Source organism: Oryzias melastigma, linkage group LG16 (assembly GCF_002922805.2).
Source record: "Oryzias melastigma strain HK-1 linkage group LG16, ASM292280v2, whole genome shotgun sequence".
In the NCBI taxonomy this organism is placed as follows: Eukaryota; Metazoa; Chordata; class Actinopteri; order Beloniformes; family Adrianichthyidae; genus Oryzias; species Oryzias melastigma.
The window spans coordinates 3,079,257-3,102,325 of NC_050527.1; positions in this window are offsets into that span (position 1 = coordinate 3,079,257).

Here is a 23,069-nt window from a genome sequence, read left to right on the forward strand (position 1 = left end):
CAAGCTAACATTAGCAGTGCAACAAAATAGCATTCAAAAAGGGAAAAATAAGCTAACGGTTAGACATTACTTCAAATTGAATAGTAGTTTCAAGCAAATTGTTTGTGATTTTTGAGAAATCACCTCATTAAGAAAAAAAAAGAATTTGTCAGCCAATGTTTTTTTTATACTGCCAATGTGCCGTTTTCCTCTTAATAGACAATTACAAAGGAAAAAAGAGGTTAAAAAATTGGGAAAAAAAATATTACTTAAAGTGCCACTTAAACAAATTTGTATCTATCAGAAAATCGTTCAGAGTGGTCTTTTAATTATGATGGTTTTAGTCAAAATCAAAAAGTATGTGACATCTTTTATGTAGAGTGGACGAGGTCATCAAAAATTTGCCTGTGAGTTGAAGGCAGAAACATTGGAATGGAAATAACCCTCCACTGATATCCCATCATCCCTTTGTTTATGCTTTTTGTCGCTAGCTTACAGCCCCTTAACAACCCCAAGATAACATTAGTGGTACGACAAAAATCAGCATTCAAAAATGGAAAAATAAGCTAAATAAGCTGTTAGATAGAATTATGTCAAATTGAATAGTAGTTCCAATCAAATGGTTTGTATTTTTTGAGTTTTTTTTTGTACCTAAATGTAGTTCAATTGCTTACAGTGACAACAAAAACTAGTGAAAAAAGAGGAAACAGAACAAAATGTAAACAAAATTATCTGTTCCATCTCAATGAATCCTTGCAAAATTTAAAGCTAACACTTATTCTTAGTACATAAATGTAATTATTTGCTTTCAAAATATTGAAAATGGAGGTTTAACTTGTCAACATTCATGGTCCACATTTTTTGTAAAATAACATACTTAAAATTGAACCAAAATTTACTGTGAAATTAAAGGTTATTCTATTATCAAGAGTTTGGAGCAAAAGGATTTGGACTCAATTTTTTAATAAATTCCTTATTTTTAGATCCTAGCTCTGATTGAGACAAAAAAATAAGAAATTGGAAAACCTTTTTGGGAATAATTGGGATGACATAAACCAAACTCAAGTTCACATGACAACCAATATAAAACTGTCTCAGATGGACAGACATTGACCTGCTTAACTGCTTGTCTTTCACAAAGGTTACACAGAAAACAACCATTGTCATGTTACACCTTTATGAGCCAGAACATTAAAGTGACATCTAAGAACATCAATTCTCTTGTTCCAATTCACCATGGGGAACCTTGGGTCCTTACACATATTATTGTGTATCCTTCCATGAAATGTCACTCAATGATGGCAGTGGCCTTCAGCAATAGAGCACTTTTTCATGGATATCATGGACACAGCTCAGAAAGGTTTTACGGTGCATGAAAAGTACCTGCTTAGCTCTCCAAATGCTCCTAAAACCAAAACGAGTCCAGGTGCCATCTAAAATGAGAAACCCTAAAGGTCTAACACAAATAAATTAATATTTTTTGAGAGCTAAAACATGAGCTTTAACATAAAAAACAAAAAAAATCTACTGAAGTTAGATGCTGGAGAAGAATATATATATTGTAATTCCATGAACTTTGTCTCAGTGTCTCTTTGTTTTGCTGCCTGAGGCAACAGGAGAGGCTCCTGAGGAAACATCTGGCATATCAAGGAGACAGTTCTCCCTTTTTCAAATTCCCCCCAAAAAGTCCTTGAACAGTGACTGCTGTTAACTGCCTTTACTCTGTACTGTGAGTCACAACAATAATAGCTCTATTCAGATTTGTTCCAATTATAGAGTAGAAACTATGTCAGCATTGGGTGCTTGACCTCAGATTTACATTACTTTATATCAGTAGAAGTGTCCATTCACATGTCTTGTGATGATAGTTCTATGAGGAGACCTAATCACCAAATGTATCTGTGCTTAATTTGTTGGTTTGTTGTAATCTGACTGTGTGTAGTCGTAGTCACATGCACCCTTACCCTTGAACCACACAGGTGTTGCAGGTTTTTGAGTTGTCCGGAACCACAGAGGGTCATAGAGAGGAGCGGTATTGCAATTCCCTTAACCCTGGTACTCTCTTAAGGGGTCCAGATGACCCCACCCTTATATTGATGTGTGATCCCTCCCATGACAAAAGTGGACAAAGGTAGACTGGATTTTACGTCTGCCACAGACAACAGTGAAGATAAAAAAAACCCTTGAAAAAAATAAGTCCAGCATGCTGTCTTGAGGGGTCCAGATGACCCCACTTTTAATGTAGACATGTCTAGGGTTGCACAAGGGTTACAGCTCATACCATCACCTCTAGGGACATCTTGAAAATGGAACATACCATTGTTGTGCGTGTGGTAAGTGTTTCGTGGAGTATTTGTAAGGCTAATGGAAGTTGCTTGCACGTATGGGGGATGCCGTCGCACAATGTCCTAACACTCTAATCGTTAGTAAGGTGTGAAAACTGACCACGTTCTGACCGCATGTGGATGCCGCGTGCACAGAGTGTGTAGAGGATACATACAGTAAGTGCCCATAGTACGTTTGTAGGATTTCCACATAAACTGGGATCTGGCAGCACACACTGCACTTAAAGAGGCTTGCACCCATCACTGAACAGCACTAAAGGGTTCCTTGTACATACACAAGATTTGAGAGGAGTTTTGAAAAAGGGAATGTGTTCCTCATCGCCCGCAGCATACCCATAGAAAAACATGTGCATGAACATTTTTACCTTACTGAGTGGCACTAAGAGGTCTACAACCTTCATATTTTTGGTGGGTCACCCCCGTACAGGTTTGTCCATTTTATGGGTATATCACCTCGTATGGGCAATTGTGACTGAGGCATTAGATACATGTGTTCACTATCTTACTATGTACTCTGTATACTACAGCTATGTCCGAATTACCACCCTAACCCCTAACTACTAAACAAACTATAATGCAGGACTAGCTAGTGCCCTGGATTTTAAAGATAATTCAGACACAATGCTCACTTTTTTTCCTTTTGTTTTTCTAAACGTTGGATCTGACGTCACCGATTTCGTGAAGTGAAAATCGAATAAATGCAAACATTTCAAAACACTTATTTATGACTCCACTGTGTCATGATGGTGGAAAATGTGGATAGTTTATTAAAATACTACGTTTATACGTTTTTTTGCTTGAAATTCTTCAACCGTAATGCATTGTGGTCTATATTTGCTAATCTACTGAGCATCGATGCACGCTAGTTTTTCCCAAAGACTTTTGGCAAAGTGTGAGTGCACTTGATTTTGGATTTAGCACTAGAAAATGGCGAACGCACAATGTAGTGATTGAGGGGGAATTCGGACACAGCCTTGGACAGCAGTAGAAAATGGCGACTGCACTGTAATGTGAGTAGGAAATGACTTCAGACATAACCTACCAGTTACTCAACCAATGGCTACAGACTATAGACTATATCACGATGAGAGAACTTGACCTATGTTTCACTAAAATTACAATGTAACTCTGTACAGAATTTACCAGAAGCTATATTACGCTGTAATTTTATTCCTATCTGCTTCAAAATTTGTGTCAACCAAAAATATAAACCAGTACGTTGTGCACCATCACCTTCAATTCAATTCAATTTTATTGTCATTGTCACAGAGAAACAACGAAACCAATGTCAGCTCAGTTAAACTTTACTATTGGCTGTCTCTCACTCGTCTAAATGGTTAAATATTGAAACCACTCTGGTTTATAGACAGAACTGCAGATGGCAACTAAATATTTTTAAACAAATGAAAGAGCTTCAGGCTCACAATTTTATGTTAAATTATTTCAGCTTTGTAAATTCAAGAAATAAGACAGAAAACATTCAGCTTTTTGCAAAATGTTTCACTTTTGGAGTTTCAAGTGGCCGAGTCATACATTTTCTAGGAATTGCTTCTTGGAGTTTTAATATTTTAAAAATCAGCACTAAAGATAAAACTTAGAAAACTCTACCAGAAGTTAACAAGAAGAAGAATAAAAGCCGATGGCCACAGAGGAATGACAGTTGATGGCAAAAACCTTCAAAAATCTTCAGCAACATTTTAGGTCTGAGATCTAAGTTTTCTATTCCCAAGATGTTTAGCAAATGTTTTCTTTAGTAAAACAGTCATACTGCTGGAACTGTTTGTAATTTAGAATTATATATCGTTTTCTATTTTGAAATTCACTGTTATTTCTACCAGTATTGTTAAAGTCCCCCTATGACATTTTTTTTATTTAATAAATAAATAAATAATTAATTAAAAACTAAAAATTAATTATGATTATGAACTTTTTAACCAAAATCCCACAACCCAAATGTCTTAAAAAGCCATTTTTAATGTTGAACTGAAGCCTTCTTTTGGAAATTCTCCTCTGGGTGGGCGTGGCTCCTTCTATGGTAGCAATATTTATCGCTAGCAAAAATCATCGCCGCTGCTACAGCAGTTTTGTTTTGAGCTGGATGTCAGCTCGGACGAGGAAGTGAGGAGCTTCATAGATTTATAACCTGCAGCTGCGGTCAAATGATAGTGGAGCAGCTAACTCAAAAAATCTTTCATTTTATGATACAAGCATGAAATTTGGCTGAAGTACTTATAAGACACCAAATTTTAAGAAAAAAGTGTTAGCCACTTTAAATTCCAAAATGGCGGCCATTTTCCAAGATGGCCACCAAAGGTTGTTGGTGTAATGAGTTACATTAAAAAAATATGAGTACTTCATCAGGTAACTTCACTGCCAGAGGCTTTGTGTTGCACAAGCCATTATAGGGCATTTTTTAGGCAGAAAGAGCTCATCCTCACTGCCACCCTGGCATTAGCAGTCCATTTTCAGGGCAAAGAACCATTGAAAACATCATCAAATAAACTATTTTTCTGATATTCTGCCAACTTTACTGCCATGGCGGCGATCTTGAAAAAAAATGGCGGCCATATTGGATTTTTGCGTGGCTAGCACTTTTTTCCTGTAACTAGACCCAGAGACTATAACTGTACCAAATGTCATGCTTGTATCATCAACTGAACGATTCTGGCTAAAAATGACACTAAGCTGCTCCACTAGAGCCGTCGTTCACATTTCCGTGGTCACATCAAGAAGGTCCGTAGAGTCTGGTGGAGATTTTCCAGCGCTCTCGTGGCGTAAGCAAGGTTCATGAATTCAAACAGAGTTTTTCAGCAACAGCTTGATTGACAGCGATTTAAAAGGAGAAATACACAGAAATGCAAAAGCGAAATGATTTATTTTTACATTTGCTCTCTTTGATAAGAAAAATGCCACACATACATGTTAAAAACTCAAAAAACACGATTTTAATCGGAGGGGGACTTAAATAATTCCATGTCCCATAATATTTCTTGAGTAGGGAATGCTTGAATGTCCACTGGGTGTTTAAAAAACACAAAGACACTGAATAAAAATTGTGCTTCTGGCAATAGAACATGGTAGCACTTTAGTTTGGTGAAAGGAAACTACATTTGAACAATGAAAACAGAAAAATTAAACATCTTACTGTACTTAAAAATTAAAAGAATATATCTATTTTACAGTTGGACTGAAATAAGTGGTTATAAGTGGTTTTATTTTCTTTTTTGTTTGATTGGAACTTACTTGTGAATTTTTAAAGGCCTGTTTTTATGAAATCATTTATAGAGCAGTGACATTATTTGCATTAAGTAAGGCTTCCATAAAAGCTGAACTAATGTGTATAAACAACTGGTGGTGGAAAGCTCTGAATTTCAATGCTTTTGTGTGTGTTTTTCTTTCTGGGTTGAAATCTGTAAAAGCGTTGTTTGATGGACAGATTCGGAATTGGGAATTTGTTGGAGGGATCAATATCTCGCCTGCAAGTTGTAACTGTATTCCCTTAAGGAACTGCCAAGAGAACGATACGTATGATGTCCAATATAATCTCTCATGATATAGCAGCAAACGTGTAGAAAAGTAAAACCAACACAACATCAGTGAAACCCCGGCATGCTGGGAGGCACCCCCAGCAAAGGCGAGAAGATACAGTCTCCCATGCTCTAAATAAAACATGTCATGGCATGGAGTCATAGCATATCAATGAAAATTCTACTTTTTTTTTAACCTGACAAAAATCTAAAATGAATTTCAGCTTCAAATAAAATACAATATATGGATTAAATGCATTTTGTGTATTTTAGCAATTCTCTATCAACAGTTACTTGACCATCTACATTTGTTGACTGTGGCCACATATTCCAACGCACTGATACCTAAATGCAAGTTTTTCACCATAATAGACTGGTGGCTGCGCTCAGTGATATTTGTAATTGTTAGGGGGCAGTCACATTATTAAATGCCACATAGTGGTCGCCAAAGTTTAAGAAAAAGTTAACATTTAAATTTATTTTTTTTTGACATCTGGACACATTTGGAGGTCATGCGATAGCAGTCCAGTGAAAGACGAGTGGCAAGAGGAAATCGGCGTGATAACTGACAAAAAAAAGTTAAAGTTGTCACGTACCTCGGTGTGTAACATCTGCATTTGACCCATCCCCTGGGAGAGCGGGGTGCTGCAGACACAGCTGCTCAGGAGCCAGGTTTAACCCCCTAAATAGACCCATTTTCCAAGGAGATTTCGACCGATTTCAGACTCCCACCCTCCAACCACCAAGGATCTGGCAATGACCGGACGTTAGTCTGGCGATCCAAGCCACCCCAGGTCCAAAAGGGGACATGACAATGATGCTACACAAATCTCATCATGTGACTTTGAGATCTGTGTATTGACGAATTGTATTTGATGCTGAAGTGAATATTAAGACGACAGAACATTGGTCAGGAATGGTGGATGGAGGACCCAAACACAGGAGACCAGCCTTGGGTTCAGGCTTGAACCATCAGTTGCTGCTGTAAGGAAGTTGCAAACTTTTCAACTTTGCCATGGTGACAAAACTTCAGAAACAAGGAAAAACACTAAAATAATGTATATATATACTTGAAAATCTTGACCTTTAAAACAATCAGCATGTAGACCTTCTGGCTAAGTGCTGTTCTTCAGACATTAACCATTTAGATGCTGGAAATATTTGAATTAGATATTTTAGTCAGTACTTACGTTATGTTGCTGAGATGCTGCTGGTATAGTCGAAATATTTTCAAAACAGGATAACATATTTTCCTTAAAAACTGCTCATCTTGTATGAAAGTATACTACATGTACATGGAAATGTCATTTTCTTGTTAGTTGCTGTCAGTGATGTTCCTCTGTAACTTTTTCTAAAAATAGTAACTCTTCAGTCTATAAACATCTTCCCAAATGTGGATAATTATCGTAGAAAACGTCCTTGAATGATCCAAATTTGGAATATTTTAACTGTGACATTGGCTAAAGTCACACAAAAACCCTTAAGGGGTTTTTTCATTCTTTTTTTTTTTTAATGAGAATAAGGACAAGAGCTTGGAGCTCCAGTGACCTCTGTAATCATCGAGAGGCAAAACCGAGGCTCCATTTGCTTTAGGTGTTAGCTATCAATTCGTAGTGGGTCCCAGCCCAGCCTTATGTCCCCATTTTCCTTCCAGAGACTGGCACTCCTCTCGTCACCTCCTCCACCCACCTCCCACCCACTCATGTAAAACACTTAAACTGATGTGTGATAATCGAGTCAATTAACATTTTATTGTTTTTATATTTTTTTATTTCATATTGGTACAGGCCAATTTGATTAATAATTTGCCTCAGGCAGATTGATCTGGTTGGAAAATCGATTAATTCAATTGATCATTACACCATTAATTTAAATATTTGTTTGAGGGTTTGCAGTCTCAAAATGTTAATTCTGTTACTTAAATAATTATAAAAACAGATAGTGCTACTATTTTCTGTTACGACTATAATTTCAATGACTTTTCTGTGACTTCAACCAATAATATCTACTTATTTTGTGTTTCACATTTTGCAGTCATTGCTTCCTAACAGTCAAACATCTACTTGCTCCAGTTTCTGTTGCATCACTACTTTTTCCCAAATAGGATCAGTGGAGGATTAGTTATGAGGGGAGAACAGATCTACATTCACAGTGACTTGTTGCCTGCTTTTCACCTGGAGAGCATCTTAGTGGTGGAGACTGACATCAGCTCCCTAAATCTGATCCACCTGCAGAAATATGAATAACAGCTGCATGAGCTTCAACTTTTTTTTTCCTTTTTATTCATCCTCCTCTGTTATCTGAAGCTCCTCTAGATGGCACTGTGCAGCTGTTTATGAACAGTTACCCATAAGAGCCTGTGTCTCTGTGGCTCGACTGTTTGAATTCACCTCGGTGTTTGCTGTGTTCGTAGAGGCATTTGGACGCCTCGTTGCACTGTTATGCCATTCCTCCTATTTTTTATGGGCATTTCTGTTTTTCAACACCAATTTTGCTTAAAGAAAAAGGCTCTTTAGCCATTTGAAAGGTCAGAAACAGATAAGGGTGTAGGGATTTCACCTCTCTCAAAAGTGTGCGTTCTTACAGTTTGGCAAAAACGGCAGAATTTTGTCCTGATTTTCAACATCACAACACTCAGCTTCACAATAACGGAGGGAGATGGGAGGAGAGGCTTAAGATGAATAACCTTGGTGCAACCTCTGGCAAAATACCCAAAGCTGAGCTGTGAGTCCCGTCAAGGTCACTTCACCGGTTGCACAGGGAGTAGGATACTTTTCTTGAACGGTTTCCACTTTCAAAATTTGATCTCAATCTGCTTATTATACAGCCAGCCAGATATGACCCACCTGGATACATTAGTCACCCCGCTGCAGCCCCTTTGTCCTGCTCTCGATGTGACACAAAGGACACAAAGGAGCCTTGCAGGCAGAGTGAGGGAAGACTGAGCCCCCACATTGCATCTGTGAGGGAAATTAATCATATGTGGTGCTTGGCAAGAGTTTAGCCTATGCAAGGGAATGCCGGAGCTCATTTTTTGCCATTGATTTTTTTTTTTTTTTTTAAGTAAATTTAAGGCAATTCCAACAGACGTTGATTCATTCTGGTCGTGATATAAGATAATTACTAAGAAAATAAAGGAAAAAATTGAATCCCATCACCATATTTCCTAAAGTATATATTTTTTATTTTCACATTAAAAGTCTGAGATACTTCAGGTTACGGTTTTTCAAAGGAAGTTTTTGCCAAATTTAGCAGCTTTTTTACAACAGTAAAATTCAGAAAATATGCGTTGTATTTTTTGTTTTGGGGGGTTTATTTCTTTAAAAATATACATATTTTGCACAGTCAGGAAGAGGGTGAAGGTGGTTTAACTGTGTTTGTGGCGCCTTCTGAAGTGACCAATCAAAGCTGTCTTGCATAAAACGCACAATAAAGTAGCATATTTCCATCTAATGGAAATCTGATTGTATTCAGGATGGAAAATAGGTGAAAAAAATGCCTCCGTCATTGTTCCTAGTCATTTTATTGTTGGTCTAATCTTGTGTGAAAAAGTATTTGTGCTGTTGCTAACTTTCGTTTTTCAAAGAAGTTGATTCAAACTTCTAGGATTGGTGATTAGGGTGTGTATTGGCAAGGGATTGGTGATACAATGGCGGTCACGATATGTGTCTCACAATACGATACATATCAAAATATGCATATTCCAAGACTGTACCAGAACAATTTTCGCTTATTTCTTTTAAGAATATGTGACTTGGGGGGGGGGGCTTTCCCTGAATATTATTAGTGTATCCCTTTTATTTTAATAAAACAGTCACAATAATTTTATTTAATGATCTCAACATTAAGTTGACACTGTATCTCATATACAAGTTGCTTTTACCCAAGCAAATTCATTTTGCTTTACTTTTGGTCAATTAAGGAATATTTGTTCTTAAAGGGAACAGTCAACATTGTCTAATATCCACAATAAAATATGTTTCAGTAAACCAAAAAAATAATAGAATGAATGTGCCTTAAGGCCAGGTCCTACTGGCTTTCACAGCCATATCACGGCTGGAGCACGGAAAAAATGTCATCCCCGTGGTACAGGCGCTGCTAGCAGTGGACTGGTAGTAAAACGGCTGAGATGTGGCAGCGGAATCATACACGCGGTACAAAATTTGGCCGCTGTTACATGCGTACAGAATTTTTGAACTTCACAAAAATTTACAGCGCGGGAGACTGCGTGTGGTACCAGCGGTACAGCCGTGCAATAATCGTGGAACAGCAGTGTCAGTGCTAGATCGGGCCATGGAGCGAACACCGGCACATGCGCTTATACGCAGAAATTCCGTGTTTGTGCACGGTTGTAGAAAGGCCAGCCTGAGCCAAATGAGCCGCTTTTCTCCTTCACAATCCGCTGGAATGACGTTGATCGTGTTAACAGTTGAAACGTTACAGTAAATCAAAAAAACATAAACACTGGAGCTCCAGTGTTAAAGAGTTAAGAAGATTTTCTCTATGTGCAAGTCAAATTATAGTTAAAATAAACACCTAAATAGTATATCTGAATTTTAACTTGTGTGTCTTCAGTGATACTTTAATTGCTTTTTATTAACATTTTTTGGTAAGTTTAGGATGGAACTCACCCACTTGTGTACAAGGAAAATTGTGTTTCCTGTTAAAACAGTTGTGTCACCTGCTGGATCTACTTTATACTACCATTATCACCAAACAGCACACTTCACACTTTACATTTTCAGTGCTCTGTGGCTAAGCCAGATATGAGACCAAATGTAAAATATTTCACGCATGAATTGTGGTCACTAAGTGCCAAAACAGAGAAAAAGTGTCTTACTAGACAAATATCCATTCCTATTCCAAAGTGGTTTTACTCCACTGTTTCTTTTTCTGCATTTATTTTAATTTAAACTACAAAGGAAGGGCAAAGCCTAATGAAAATGCAAAATGGTTTTCTAGTGACTCTAACACCTGTGAAGTCCACTGAATCTTTCAGTTTTTTGAGGGTTCTCTTTGGCTAAATCACTTAAATTGATGTTTATTTCCAGAACTGTTTTCTGACGTCAAGATTCCACAAATCCACCTGCAGAAAACGCAAGGGTTAATTAAAAAAAAATAAAAAAAAGTTATTGTCAATCCCCATCGGAGCTGTGGCAATGCTAAGACTGCAGAGGATACAGATAAGACGGCAAACGACACTCTGCACCTTATCTCACTCCAGCAGTCCCTTTTCATTAGGATTCCTTCTTTGCTGTAAGTGGAAAAAAATAATATACTTTCCCATTTTATAATTAGTACAACATTTTTTTTATTAATCTAAACAATAGAGACAATCCTGTTAATACTGGAGAACAGAGCGCTTTGACAGAGATGATTACTAAAACGAGTGAAATCATTTCTGCATTTAAATTCTCTTGCATTGATGTCTATGATGATGTTTTTTTTAAACATATTTTCAAGCCTCACTCTGGCAAAATCAATTATCTGAGATCATAACCAAGTGTCTCTGCTGCAGATTGATAAGAACATCCGCATTGGGTAGAAAATGTAAAAACTATTCTGACGTCTTACTGAAACAATCTGACTTTGTTAGGGAAGACTAATGAGGGTGTCCTTTGGGTCGGGCTGTGGGTCATTAAGCCCGCCGGGCAAAGGAACCGTGCAGGTGAGGGAAAGCACAGCTGGGAGACTGACAGTGACAAAGTTTGTAGCTGTGAACAAAACCAAAAGGTCTCCGTCGGCCATCCAATCTGAATGCAACATCTCAGACGTGGCATTAAGTGGGTGTTACACATGAGGCATGGACATATAAAAAAGTCACCTTGCTGGAGTCCTAAATTTGTCAGGCTCAGTGATCCGGCTGCACTCGTCGTGACACCGCAGGGGCCTTGCAGTCAAACCCCGAACAAGCTGCACTTTTACAGAATGACAACGTAAACAGGCGTTTTCTTTAAGCCTTCAAGATGAGTGACAGTGTCTGTCAAAATCCTTTATAGTTCATCGAGTATATTAAAGCTCATGGGTCCTCCGCTTTCAATAATGCATGAACTTGCACTGCGTTAAAAAAAAATATATAAAAATATCGCAAATCATGTCTCAGTACTAAATACCCTGTTGCATAGAGGAAAAGAGGAGAATCAATTCCTGCCAGCAACAGCATACACTTTCACTCCCCCTCAGCATTGCTGCAGATAACAAAAAAAACAAGTGGATCAAGCTGAGAAGAGATGATATTTTTGGGAGGCAGCCATCATTTTGTCAGGATCAAAGTAAAGTGGCTGTTTTTCTGCCCCCTGGGCTTTCTATCAACTACTCATAAAGGGATCATCTAAAAGGTAGCTACTGTAAACACAAGCGTGTCACTGTTGAAGTCTTTTTTTTTCTCTTATTCAATGCAAATCTTAAAATTATCTCCACATAACAAACCGTTTGACCTTTAACTACAGGATAGAAGGGCTGTTTTAGAGCATCATATCTCATGATATGTGATTTTAGCTCAACAGAGTTTATCATGACACCAGTATCATTTTGAATATCCCCGTAGAGTATTACCAGCAGTAACACTAACCTCCTGCGTCGCCGACCCGCCGCTGTCGCACATTTAAAAGCACAGCGTTGCAGAGTGTCAGTAATGCGAAAGGGCATCGCATCGCTTCGGGCTTAATGAACTACACACGGAGTGATTACTTCTTGAAAAACTTACAGCGTGCACTGCGGGCGCTGCTGAAACTCTCATCTACTCATTAATTGATAAACAGATCTGGAATGTGATTGGCTGTTGCTTCCTGGAGGGATGTGTCTGAGACTGCCACATTCATTAACTCACCCCCGTCTCTTTATCATTAAAGACTGCTATTGGAAATTGATGAAAAACTGTTTGCAGGTGTAGGCCTGCTGAACCCGGGTGAATAATCCTAATTGGATGGCGAACGGGAAACCTGCTGCCGCGCCTCCCCGCGCAGATAATCTTCAAATGGGGGTAACTACAAAATGTGTCCCCGCCAGTCAGCGCTCCTCACACCCATCACAACAATTATGTCCAAACAACAGCTATTACTCCCTGTTATCCTTTATGATTGGGTTTCACGTGCAATATGACTTGTTAATAAGTGTGCCGAGGACATCAAAAGGACACCTGCCCCATCCTATCAGCGTCACTGTCAATGATCATCAGCCTTAACAGCAGAAAAAGACAACATTGCATTGCATCATGGGTGGCTTAAGGTGGCTCAAAACCAGAGGCGGATTTTACTCAGTGTTGACTAGACTAATGGAACATGCTGACCTCTGTGAAGAGACTTTCATGAAAAGCTGCTTCTATGCTCTGTGCATCCATGAAATAAATGCAATTTATTCCGATTGGGTTGCTTTAAAGACCAAAAAAATTGTGTTTTTACATATTACATGGAGGACATTTTGTATATAGAGAAGACTAACGCTATAGGTTCACACTGGACGCAGAAGCGCCGCGGAGTGGAGTGTGTGCTGCATCTCCGCCAATTCGCACCAGACGGGCATTTTTCACGACAATCGACAGACGCTTCTGCTAGAACTTTTTTTTCAATATTTCAATATTTCTCGCCATGTTGGTTCCACTGGTTATGCTAGGTTGGGGATGCTCTTAAATATACCAAATGATCATCAAAGTAAGGACAATTGGAGGTCCTTTTTAATATATTTGAAACATGTTTGTATTCCACAGCCTCAGTTTCCTATTTTTTTCTTTTATTCATCAATTTAATTTTATAATATTTTCTGTATTACTGATTGTTTCTTCTTACTTTGTAGGTTAGGAAATGAAATGCAGTATTTAGTAACTCTATATTAAATAACGCTTAATGTCTAACGGTTCAGTAAAAGTTAATAACATTTCTTTAAAGAGAAATTGTTGTTAAAGATAGAGGTAAACAAAAAATAAGACCAAATTGACACCCAAAAGCACAAACCGCTTTGTCTGACAGTTGGACTCAGCTCAGTGGAAACAGACAGCACAGGAACGAGTTGCTGCTGTTTTAGCAAGAAAACAAAAACGTGAAAAAAAAGACAACCTGGCTGAGCACAGGTGGAAATGAGCTCATGTAAATGCTGACGAAGCTTAAAGGCGTGAGCTGCTGATGTGTAAACACACGCAGGAGGTCATGTGATGAGTAATGGTGGGAACACAGGAAAACTGCAGCACGCCAAATTTGTGCTGTTGAGCCTCAAATAGCACTGATAACCTGACCCAAACCTTCTTTTTATGAATAATACGCTCTGTTTGAGATGAATAGTTCAAGTTTATGTTAAAAATAGTTTTGGGTCACCTCATGGTAATTGAGGCAACTTGGGAATGATTTTTCCTCTTTAGACAAAACAGGCCAAATAATGTTAAAAATACAAAGAATATCTTAGCCTATCGAAGCCTGTTTCCCCGAGGTGTGTGGTTTGTTAAGAGATTAAAGTTCTGCTTGGAAGCAGAGAGTCTGCCGTTGATATCAACATGCTGAGTGTTTGAAAAGCAAACTCCTGCTGTGAGCAGGCGGTTCTGAAATTAGATGGGTGTGTTACATTCAGTGCTACGCAGCAGATTAGCAGAAGATCTTTTTTTTTTTTTTTTTGCTTTATTCGATTACGTTCACTGCATCCAATGTCAAGCAAACCTTGGGAAAAACTAGTTTTGTTAGAATAGGCCTGAAAAGGCTGCTGTACAACCAACACCAGTATATGAACACATTTCACAAATGTAAAAAAAAAAAAAAAGTGATGAATTTCTTGTAAATAATACAGTTTGGGAAAATACATCTAATGACAAAAGATTCCATTGAAGTTTGTTTCAGTGTAGTGAGTAGGACCCTGACTTGCCACCTAGTGGTTACTTGGTGAACTGACCCGGTAAGAATTTGTATTTTTAAGTCTGCTTCATCAAGGAAGTTATGAGGGTTGTCTTTCGGTATTGTTACTTCAGACTAATGACATTGGATGTAGAAAACTTCTCATTTATTTATAACAGACTTGGTTTAAACATGAAATCCTTGCGCAATGATTGTCAGTGCATGCTTGTTTTTCACTGCAACACTAAACCATTAACCCCGAGATGTTGTAGCTGAACAAGATAAACAGTGAAACTTAGTAAGCACAAAGAATTTGGTAGATGATGCACGAAACAGAAAAATGTTATGCTATTCCTCTTCTTTTTTTTTTTTGCTGTTTTCATTGTTGAGCACCTTTATGTTCTATTTACACTTCTGGCATCTTTCTCAAACTAAGGCCCTCCACACACAATAACTATTACTATTCGGGGTCACCACAGCAGTTCATCTGCCTCTATCTAAAGCTACGTACATACCAGACTTGAATGTGCGTTTAATATAACACAAGGATGCAGTGGTAGAGTGGTCAGCCTCAGATCATATCACAAGTTAGATTCCGGTCTTGTGTGCCCATGTGTCAAAGTGTCGTTGGGCAAGACACCAAACCCCAAATTGGTCCTAGTGGATATAGGTTGTCCCCAGTGTTTGGCAGCGAAGCCGCCATCAGTCAAGCGGTTTGTACCTTCGAAGAAAGTAGAAAAGTACTATAAAAGTATACGCCATTTACCAACAATAGCTCATAGTATTCAAACTGATCAAGCAGAGAGGGGTTCTTCTTCTTTTCTTTTTAATGTTTACGAGCACATATCCACAACTAACAGTTGGAAACATTTTGGTGCAACATGTCAAAATGGTGGAAATCTTGTGAATTTTGCTTGAAGCTTTTTCATTTACAGCTTCATACTGATTTATTAAAGACTTGGTGTCATATAATTCCAGCCGGGCACAAAACGGAATTATTAATTTCTCATCCACGATCAATTATCAAATGGTTGACACTTCCATGAACTAAAAGGGACGTCTTTCATTTGACACAACCAAATCAGAGTCCCTGATTGTCAAACTAGTTAACTTTCAATGCGCGTTCAATGGGCATACGTTTTTGTACGAAAAGACGAAAATGGTCATAGAAACATACATAGCAGCATGTGAATGTGAGGCCGAATCCAAACTCTTTTCCTACCCCACCTGCAAACATTTCATTGTGGGCCCATATGATTTACCTTTGGGGTGAATTGGTGGGCCCCAGGTGAGTTTGTCTGCGGGTTCCATGGTGCATTGGCTTTAGTGGGGACTCAGTGGTCTGGGTCCCTATGCTAACAAGCTGCCTGGTGGACAGCGTAGCGAGTTATTGAGCTCCTCTGGCCGGTGAGCCAGACTACTGAGTTCCCACTCAAGCCAGTGTGGGCAAACACAGGTGGGGCCACCATGGAACCCGCGGACAAACCGCACACCAATTAGCCCAAAGGTGAACCATATGGGGTCCACATTGAAATGTTCGCTGGGCCTACGTCTTGTTCCTACCCCTACATTTCACCTTCCAAATGATGATTTATAGAAAACTTGTTTCTTCAAATTCAGACGTTAAATTCACTTGATGATGTCATCAATAGTTGCCGGTCAGCTATGTTAGTGTAGCACTGCTAGCACTCGTAAATACATAACAACATTGCTTTTATAACGTTAAAAACGCCATGCTAAAACAAAAAGTAATTACTTACAGTTGAATGCGAACGTCTGTGCATCAGAGCACATCCATGGGAAGAAATGCATTTCTCCACCACAGCACGATTTACCCTCACAAGGGTTAGCCCTCAAAAACACGCCTTTCCCTTCAAATGTCCCTTCAATTGGAGGAAGAGTTCTGATTCAGCCTAAGAGTTTTGAACGCAGAACTCGCCAATAAGCGCCTTTACAAAAACTCACATGACTTCATGTTGCCGATGGCAGTGGGACCATCGCTTAACACTATTCTCCTTGTTAACACCCACTGCCTTCACATCCTTCTTCACTATATCCAAGAAAGTCCCTTCTGGTCTTCCTTAAGGCCTCTTTCCTGGTAGCTCTAACCTCACCATCAACCCCTCCAATGACCATCTCACCTCAATGTACAACTATGCATTTATCTCCAAAGCATCTAATATAAGCTATTCCTCTTCAGTCCTGGTCCTTTTCATTCTGGTCACTCCCGAATACAACCTCGACATCTTCCTTTTGTCTCTTTCTCCGAGCCGCTGTCTCTAAACCAACAACAGTCTTCTAAACCTCTTCTGTCGAGCATCACATCAAAAGCCTTATTGTTTAAATCTTAGATAATTCTTAACCCTTCTAACATGATCTAGAAGTCTAAAGAATTGACCCTAAAAATCTTTCATAAATACTGAGGTTTAGGGGATATGGAACGCAGCTGACTGTTACAGAGACAACAAGGAAAAGTGTAAGCTTTGTCTTACTTTAGAAACATGACAATGTTAAACAGCGTGTAAGTTAACAGAATCCCCCACATCATTCAACCTAAAGTGTCAGCTAAGACAGGGGTGTTAACCCAGAAGAGCACAGACTCAATGTAAACTCCAGTCAATGTTGGGGAGGGAAAAAAAAAAAAAAAAACTCTTTCTTGATTCTTCTGCGCTGCTTGTGAGCCACCAGCTTGACAGTTTATTGATCTCCCTCTCGTCTAATCAGTAGCCTTGTCACATTATAACAAAGGGGAGCTGGTCAAAAAGAAAGCAATTTACTTCAGCCTAGTGAAGATTGCACGGCAGGGTATTGTATTTTTTCTTCCCCTTTCATAGACAGTCTGGTACAAATAGTAGTGTGGCTGGACTTGAAATCAAAACAGTGTCTCAGCATATTCCGCCTTGCTGGATGAAGCTGGAAGCAAACAACACTTTAACCAATTGCCCATCTTAAAGTCACCCGTGAATGCTGTTGTTCAGCTCAAGGAGGCTGGAAGGATGAGCGTTAAATGAGCCACCAAACACGGCTGAAATCTTTAAGTCTTTATGGCGCTAGATAACAGCTGGACTCTACAACAAAACCCTAAACCCCTGTGAAATAAATTGACAATTAGAAAACGGGTATAATCATCGATTACAGTGTGGCCATTTATCTCCATTTATCTATTTATGTCTTTGTCTGTGCTGCTTACAAAGTGTACGCCGTCTTGCTAAGGATTAAACATGCTCATTATGTCAAGTGTCCCATGAGGTAATGAAGATATGTTGGATGAGCACCCTCCTCACGAGGTACCAATATAAACCCAGCTCTGGTATGCAACAAAAAAATAAATGGGCTTTAGATTACCATTCAGCGAAGCCTGGTCTGCTGCAAGAACAAATAAAATATTAACATTTCCCTTTTTACAGAAGAAGCAACTTGTCTAAAAAGTGTTGTGTAACTCAAATATTTTATTTCTGCATCAGGCTTTTTTGGCACCAAAATGTTACTAAAAAATGAATGGAGCCAAAATCTTGTATGGGGCTAAAAAAAAGAAGTTTAAATCCACCAATGAAACCAAAACATATGTATTGACAGTACCCAAATTAAATTTTAACAATATTATTGGATGGCCACAGGACCTAGAGCTTGGCGGCCATTTTGTGGCAAAGTGTAAAATTAGATGTTTTTAATAATTAACCATCTTAAGTCTACAACCATGACTGATGACCTTAGGAAAAGGCTGCCATCTTGAATATATACAGTATATATATAAAAAAACATAATCTGTACATATTTTTTTTTATTTTTGATACTTGATCTGCACATGCTGTGATTAATTCTGAAATAGTGTCATGTCTACTTACATAGTCATTGGATTTATTGATACTTAAGGCTTCTTAATTATGTTGGAAAGATATAAATATTTAATTAGAAGATGAACCGGATAATGATAATTCAGGTAAAGAAAACAGTAAGGTAAACCCGGAGTGGGGTAATATAAATTCCCTTCTTCCCACACTCTTTCAAGCGATCTTTAATTTGATGCATTATTCTGTGTTTAAAATGACTTTGTATGGATGTAAACCTCTGTTGATTATATTCTTGCTTTGATTGCTTAAAATGAGCCATTTCTAAACTAATTTCCTCTAAAACATTCTACAAATTAAAAAATCCTCATAGGAATTTCAATCAATTGTCCCCTAAGTCTTTGAGTCTCGTTGGGAAGCTACTTGTAAAATAATGTTGGAATTAGAAGTTTTAGATTTTAAATGTTGTTAGCATGGCAAGGTTGCAAAAAATGGTGCTAGTTGCTCATACGATTTTTACGGGAATATTGTGAAAATGCAATACATGAATCATAGGCTCAAGAAAAATGAAATGATATGATATAAGACATGAAAATATTAGAAATGTGGGCGTGGTTAACAATAAATTCCGGTTGCCAAGGAAATCCAAAAGTTTACTTTTGCCAGTTCTGGTAAAATATCATATAGACTTATTTGTCACCCCAAAATAAAATGGTTGGTATGGAGATAAAGCCAACAGACAGCCTCCATTTTGAAAAAAAAAAAGTGTGTTTTTCTTTCAAAAATGTGTCACATGCAGCTTTGACCAGGTTGGCTAAATATTTGAAGGAGAATATGGAGATCAAGGTGTGTCAGGTCAAAGAGTGGTGGCAAGGTTGAGGTCAGGTAGCGCCTGCAGATCATACAAATGCGTCTTTTATTGATTATGCACTTTCAAATAAATTTGTTGGAACAAATTACTGCAAATTTTCATCTGTGACTGGTACATGTCAAGTAAGTTTACTTTTCGTCCATCAGATATTTCCAGTTTACACAGATAGAAAGAGTTCTGAAGCATTGACACAGAGGGCAGCTGCTATGCAACCGAGGGAATCTGCACCTGACTTTAACCTAGTGGTTGACCGTTACTTTCTGTCTCTGTAAGCAAAAAGCGATGAAGTGAGCTGACACTGCACCCCCCAAAAAAAGAAAAACTTCCTTTCTCCTCCACACCTCTTACATTTGTCTGTGCTACCAAGAGTCATATCCTCTACCATTAATAGTGCTCCCTTGTGAAAATATTTAGAGTACATGCCATTCATCACATCCTCCTCACAGTGTAAGAAAAATGCCCTTTAAGGCCTTATTTTTGGCTTCTGGATTTAAAAGTGCTTTTGATTTCTTTAGCCTGCCCTCTGGTTTCTTTGCAGTCTCTCTTCGCTCCTTTGGGACTCAAATCTTTTTGGACTTTGGGTTCAGAGAGCAAATGAGTGGAGCAGAAAAAAGAGTTATGGCAGCTTTCTCTGCATGCTGACAGGAACAGAATAACAAATAATTAAAAGTGAAGTTCAACTCAACTTTATAACAAATTATAGAGCTTTAAATGTAACAAATAAGGATGGACTCCGGTCATATTTATGAAGGGGATTAGCCAAATATTTTTCAGTGGCAAATAATAGTGGTGTCTTGTTGATTGACACTTGTCAGGAAAGATTGTCATTTAAAGGAAATGACACAGACACAGGGGCACACATGGTTGGTAGGATGAAAAAAATGACTTTAACTTTAGTCTTCATATTTGACTATGCTAAAATATCAATAGGTTATATGATGTGTAATGTATATTATGTGAAATGTGTTATAAAACTGACTTAAAATTCAAATTGAACCTTACAATTAGAGTTATTTGATTCTATTCCTGTTTCTGGATCAGAAATGTTTAATTACACACCACAATTGCCTATATTCTGCAGTTTTGTTGACTCTAGCTTGATACCGATCAGTTGTATTGACAAGAAAATCCACAAAACAGTACATTTTGATTAAAATAAAAATCATGTCGCATTAAATAGCTCACATTTTAATTACCTCAAGATTCAGAACGATACTTTTTTTGTAATTCTGTTTTTGTACAACATGCCTGTGGCTTTATTTTGAAGGGACGCAAGCCGGTGCTAAACAGGAAGTTGCATTCAAGCTAACGTTGACAGGCTGCGGACTCCTTGTATGTGCATTAAATTTTTAAAGTAAAGTTTAAGTTTTAAAATCAAGAGATTATTCTGTTCCCTAGCGTATGGTTGATGAGGGAACAAGGTTAGTAAAAATTTATGTTTTGGAAATGTATTATTCTTTTGTTTTCACCTGATTTTACGTAGCTCATTTTATTTTGCCCAGTAGGTGGCACTGTGATGGCAAGCTAATGCTGTGTCATAGTTTCAAATGTACAGTTATAGTATAATTTATTTTATGTTAATACAGAAAGGAACAGAATTTTTGGGTTAAATAAGTTTGTTAAAATACAGATATTTGATTAGCACCAAAGGTTAAATTTGTCAAATTAATTAATGAATTGTGTAAAGTTTGAAAGTTTATAAAGTGATAAATAAAACAAACTGGTTGAAATGGTGAATACAACAACTGTAAGAGATGTAATATATATATATATATATATTGTTGTTTTTGTAGCTCTTAAGGTGTGTTCACACACATTGCTTAATAAAGGGTTGTGAACCATCAGTCTAAGAGACCATGTTTTCAACTGGGGTTGCCACACACATTAATCAGTTACATGTTCCACGCTTTCACAAAGCTTTCTGATGCTTCTCATGTGCATAAAAACACGCGTTCCACATGTCAACTTACCCGCCAGAGGAAGCCATGGCTTCAGTGTCCTTCCAGTGATACTGGGACAGTCGAGAATCAAACCACCAACTCTTCTGCTGGAAGACAACTGCATCATCACCAATCGCCTTCATTTAAATAGGTGGGAATATGGAACAAAACACAAATGTCCCACAACACTGACAATTGATGTCAATGTAACATTGGCTCTTAAATGTGGTACATACAGTTTTCTGATCAAAATTCTCATCAGGTGACATAGCCATGAACAAGCACATCTTCTTCAATGTGTTAAACACCGGATAGAGAACAACAAAATTACATCATACTGCCACCTACTGATGATGAATGATATTAGGCCAACATTGCTGTCTTCGTGTGTTAGAGCCACCCAAAATTATTGCATATTTTAGGATTAAATACCGTTGCACAGAGCAGTTTGACCTTTATGTGGCCTGACAGGAAATCAAGAATGTAAAAGGTCCAGTAATAGTTAGCTAATGTTTATGGAGCAAATCCAACTTCAATTCAAGAGTCCAAATGTTGTATCACATCCAAGATCTCTTATTAAGGTAGGTCTGCGCTAACTACTTTTTGATGTTTTTTTTCCTATTCAAACCAATTTTACAGTTGTGCTTACTTTATGGACAATTACAATGTTAGTTAAATGTAACATATATTAGAAATTTACTGCTTTAGATAAAATAATGTCTATATTTTACACAGATTCTGCCATTTTGATTATTGTGTTAGACACAGTTAGGATTAATTGATTGTAAAGTGGATTGAGTTGAAATTATTGTGTCCAACATATTTATAACTTTGAGGGTATATTAATAAATTTATTTAGCACACTCCCTTTGATACTGCCATACATTTTACGTCAGTAAGTAATATATTTTTTTGCCTGAGCTGTACAAGCATTCATGTCCCCCTTTTCCCCCGAACTTATGTACGTTGTTAACATCTTCCTAATTCACGGAGAGGGTAATGAAGCATGCTCATTTACCCTTAGGGTCATACATAAGCACATCACTATCATGCCATATACATGAGTTGCCATCTCCTCTCTACTTATCACAAAGCAGGGGCCCTTCCAGAGCTGTGGGTGCTGCACATCTGGTGAAGAAGACATGGAGTGACTCCAGAAAAATATTGCACCACAGATGCCTCACTGCAGAGAATCCTCAAAAAGAGAGGTTTGTATTTTTTTTTCCATTTCACATTCAAATCTTCCTGCCAACTCTGACTGGAAGATAGAAATATAATTATGGCATCGACAGCTGGTCTTGAATGACAAAGAGATGGATTAGAACAAATGAAGCCTCCCTGTTGATAATCCCATGAGAAAATGGGAGTCACTGGACCGTGAACAGGTTTCCGAATCAAATGCGACGGAACAAGGGGCACGGGCTTAGTAGAAAGGCGAAGCATGCTTCAGCAAGACGGGATTTTTTTTCCCCCTCCCCTGCGACACATATCAAAGGCAGGGAGGTCAAGGCCTTAATTAGGTATAACACGAGGCTATCTAATGTTTACAGCTTTGTGTTTTAGGGCTTTATCAACAGGGAACATTATTTTAGATCTGTTGTGACACGACTTTAATAGGCAATAAACTCAGCTGAGGATTGTTGCAGAGGAAAAAGGAGTCTTTCTATTCAAACGCTGTGAATATTCAAAGTGACTCCATTAATCCGGCAGCTGATACAAGGCTTTATGTTATTCTTGATGGCCTTTATTGGTTTAAACTTACTAGAGCCTGAGTAATTGATTGCTTGCCTCAAACAATTACCGCAA